General features: G+C 32.3%; 1 long non-coding RNA gene across 2 annotated transcripts; it reads right to left on the reverse strand.

Annotated features, from left to right (window-relative positions):
* Positions 1-789: 789 nt before the first annotated feature.
* Positions 790-4,229, reverse strand: LOC107063526 (uncharacterized). Of its 2 annotated transcripts, XR_001475386.1 has the most exons (4): positions 3,881-4,223; positions 3,014-3,155; positions 2,589-2,680; positions 790-1,022 (listed from the first exon to the last, which is right to left on the reverse strand). It is a non-coding gene; the product is annotated as an uncharacterized lncRNA (long non-coding RNA). The 2 variants fall into 2 exon arrangements; XR_001475385.1 differs by having other exon boundaries at positions 3,014-4,229.
* Positions 4,230-4,792: the final 563 nt, after the last annotated feature.

Here is a 4,792-nt window from a genome sequence, read left to right on the forward strand (position 1 = left end):
TTTAGGATAATTTGAGTGTTATGAATGACGACATATCAAGTGGTCACCACACAATGGATACTGAGTTAAAAAATGATTTAGAGTATCCTGAACACACATTAGAAAAGGTTGATATAGAAGACTAACAGATGAAGGGGTAAATGAATGAATTGAAGAGGAAGAATGGTCAGATGACGAAGAATCGTCAGAAGAGGAAGAATGGTCAGAAGAAGAGAATGAGGATGAGGACGCATAACAATTTGTATGTTGAGTTCTTTATTTAAATTTTCATAAATTCTTACCTTCTTGAACTTCCTTTTAATTACATCCAATATAATTTGGCTTGTGAATTATCTTTATCAATTGTTTGTTTTCCTTTTGAGTTGTAATTTGACAAGTATATCGACTACAAGAAAGAAGCCATTTCCCAACAATTTTTTTGGTTGCCATATATTAGATATTGTTGCTAAAAGTACTTTTGGCAACAATAAAAAAGTTGTTGCATGTTGTTGCAATAAACGCTGATGCGAAACGTTTTTGCAATAACAGAATATATTGTTGCCAAAAACTAACTTAACACAACAAAAAAAATTGTTGCCTTAAATTTGTATAGTTGTGGCATATAAAAAAATCACAACAAAATCTAATGTTGCCATAAATTATTATTTTTACCAACAATATTAGTTGTTGCAAAACTTGGCAAAACTTAGTTAGCAATGCATTACAAAAGCTTTTAGCAACAACATTTTTTATTACAATAAATCAAATATTTTATCATACATCTTTAGCAACAATTTATAATAATTGCTACATAGACAATACATAATTCTTTTCGAAAAATACATAAATATTTGGATTTAAAGCCATATAAATATGCAAAGATCAATAAATAAGATTGATGCACTAGATACTTACTACATATGCCTTTACTTGTAAAAAAAAATATAAGCAAGGTCATTATATTCTAATTCTTCTAGTAATTTAAGAAAATCCTCTTCCAATAATACTTGTGTTGCAGCAGAGTTGAACTATACATGTTCATCCTGAAAATAAAAGATAAACTTAATTATATTTTTATCAAGTAAATTATAAAATTCACAAATATGAATTTAAAAAGTAAAAAGAATCACATAATTAATACACTCTAGGAAATACTTCACCATGCTTGGAACCACTATTCTCAAAGCTTTTAACACAAACCTAGAGAATTTTATAAGTATAACTCGGAGAGTTAGCCCCATTAAATATGCACATCCCTAAACTATTAGGTGTCGCAACAAGTAAAATAAGAAATCACCCAACTACTTCATGACTTATCCACCCAAAAAGAATCCATCATTAACACTCAATTAAGACCGCCATTTTTAGAGGCAGTACACAATAAAAGTCCAACAACAAAGACAATAAAATATAAATTTAACACTTAACCAAAATTTACATGTATGAGGAAGCAATCTGAATCCAATCTCCAAAAGGAACTACGATATAAAATCATAAAACAAATAAAAGTGACACAGGTAAATTAAGCAGCAGTGAAACTTAAGATATAAAATTTAAATCATCATCGTCTTAATGATTTTTTCAGTAGGAATTCCCTCAACTTTGAACCCTTGAATTAGTATTTCATGTTGAGAACTGTATCAAGAATTTAATCATGTTAACATAATGCAACTTAGAAACTTAAAATATAACTAATGACTATTATATGACATCCAAAAAATTAATAAAGTAAATATGGTTCATCTTACCTTCAATAAGTTGTAAGAAAGAACCACATTGCAAGGTAGCACAAGTTTATTCTATCCAAATAGTATTAAGGAAGATATGTCATGTATTAAAGAATCGAAGGTCCCATATTGTGCCTGAAGTTCAATCACATTCCTCTCCTCAGCTCATGAAAACTTCAGTCCCTTTTTCATGGTCTTCAACTTCACTTTTCTATGTGGGATAACATTGCAGTGTACACAATTTGTCTTACTTCTAGTTGTATTAACTCAAAAAAACCCTCATCTCTACCATACTTCTCTATACTGGACAACAAAAGGCCATCCAAATATTGGAGATAAACATGCACAAAAAAAGCCATCAGCTAAAGATTGCATCACGAAAAGCATACTAGATAAGTGCTTTGGGTCCATTTATCCTTATTGAATTCACGTTATTCCCCAACATATGCATGTACATCAATGAACCAAGTAACCCAGTATTGTAACTGGGCAGATGAAAAACATAACATTTTATTAACACCAAACATAGGCATGTACATAAAAGAACCAAGTGACCCTACATCATAATTGGTCATAGAAACACACAATATCTTTTCAACATAAACTAAGTATCCTAGAAGATTCGGTCATTTCATTGTATGAGTATGAGCATTTGTTAAGTAACAACATCACCTTTTGAAGAAAAAAGAAGCAAGTGAAGAGTTACTTCATTCACAAATATTATTAACACTAGAAATCACAATTGACTAATATACTAATCAAAGTAAAGCTAGCTTACTGGATAAGGAGTTACGTTAAACTGCAACATCACTTGATTAGACCATACATTAATCGTGAAGAGATTGAAAAGAACTAGAACTTTTACAAAGACAATTAGTTTACCTTGCTGCAATTTTAGGAGAATAAGAGACATGGGCTGAAACTATGCCAACACCACCAATCTCAAGGGCGAGGAAGTGTAATTTGTCTTTTAACTGCAGAGGAAAAATCCACAAATATTTTAAAAGTGTGAACTTATACAAAGTCAACAGATCTCAATAACGAGTAGGAGTGGCAAACGAGTGGATCGAGTCGAATAATGAGCCGATCGAAAATAATTTTTAAAAAATGGATAAAAATGCTTGTCTCGACTCATATATTAAATGGGTAAAACCGAGTTACCCAATGGATAATATGGATAAATACGGATACGCATATTATAGTAGGGATCTTGTTAAATGTTTCAAAAGTAAAATCTTTAAGACAACTTGCCAATACGATGTAAAAGGCCATTGGATCGAATGGAGCTCCAGTCACTTGGCCCATACTTTTTCACATGCTTTCAACAGTTCATCTTCTTCCGCTTTCCATGTCCCTTTGTTATCAATTGGCCGACTAGCAACAATGATCTTGTTCCTTCAATTTACCATTGGCCGCTTACAATTCTCCTTCTTGTGTTCGATCTTTTTGCTGCAAATTTAAAGTACAATATTTTCGAATACCACTGAATACATACAATTAATTATTGGCTTCATTTTACGTACCCCAAATACTAGTATAAGAAGTAAGAACAATATCTTTCTTTTACTTCACATGAGTCATTCCAAATACTCAGTATTTCAGAATGTTTTTTCCAGTTGCTCAAAGCGGAGACCTCTAACTGGAACTTTCTTTTAAAGCAGTAATCAACAAGTAAAGAGTTTAGCATCCCTTTTGATAATTATGTTCATATTTTTCAGTAAAGTTTCCCGATAACTATAGGTTATGTGGATATTCATCATCTTTAGAGATTAGTGAACCGGTTTGCTTATATTACTTAGTTGAACTCCATCCAAACACCTAAAATGATATATTACTCTAAATGCAGAGCAGTCTCATCCAATGCACATATTATTGTCTTGTTATTTTCTAATACCTAATTCTTAATAACAATTTTTGGATTCCCCAAAATAATTATAAACTATAGAAGTTTTAAACTCACTGCTACAGACTTGATAGAGACAGTATCATATTGATGGAAATCATGGTTCTCATTCTAGGTGTTACTAATTCAATTAGATACAAGCAATTTCAGAATTTCTTGATCTGCTTTGCTACCTTTCTTCTCACCAATTGAGTACATGAATATACACGAATATATCTTGAACAAGAAACAAATACATAATCATATACAAGATGGTTGATTTCTTACTTACCTTTGTACAAATATGAATGCAAAGACTAATGTTGCAGGTTGCATGACCGCAGCATAACTGCGACTTTGAATGTACCTAATAAGAACTACAACTATATACAAACAATTGAAACTTTGGAGGATTGCTTGCAATTTGAAACCCTAATTCTGATTTTGGTGACGGCAATTCAGACCTAACTCGAAGCTTCGCCGGCGACCGTAAAGCTGAATCTAATAGGAAAATTAAGGGTCGACTTTTAATTTTTTTTAAAAGCTAAAGGTCGTGTGAAAATATGAGGGAGAAAGATTTGGGGGAAAACCGTAAAAGGAAAAATCAAGGGAAATTTTACCGCGATAACTTTTGCTCAAATTTGAGAAACACTAAAAGATTTTTTTACCAACAACAGAAATATTTTTGACAATGATAGAAAATTGTTGTTGTTAATGTATTACTATTTAAATTTACTATATTAATAACTCAAAATATATAGCCACAAGATTAAAAAGATTTGGCAACAAGAAAAAACTTATTGTTAAAAATTTTGATATATGCCAACAAAAAAAATTAAGTTGTTGCCATTTATTAAATTTAGCCAACAACTTTATAATTGTTGCTAGAAAGTTGTTGCCAATTCCATGTTTTCTCATAGTCCATGTCTACGTCATCTTAGGAGGGGAGGAAAATCATAAATGTGACTTCTTCCCTTTAGATTTTTATACGATCCATGTAACACCCCGGATTTGAGAAAGGGAAAAAATAGCAGTTTTTAGAAGTTCCAAGTGCCAGCCACGGCCCGTGGATAGGACCACGGACCGTAGGTGTGGTCCGTGGACTGGTCACCCAAGGATCCTCACAGGCCATGAACCACGGCCTAACCTACGGATCATCGGTTAGACCACGGTCCGTGTTTAGGGGTCCGTAGGTCAGAGCCCC

Source organism: Solanum tuberosum, unplaced genomic scaffold (assembly GCF_000226075.1).
Source record: "Solanum tuberosum cultivar DM 1-3 516 R44 unplaced genomic scaffold, SolTub_3.0 scf00370, whole genome shotgun sequence".
Taxonomy (NCBI): domain Eukaryota; kingdom Viridiplantae; phylum Streptophyta; class Magnoliopsida; order Solanales; family Solanaceae; genus Solanum; species Solanum tuberosum.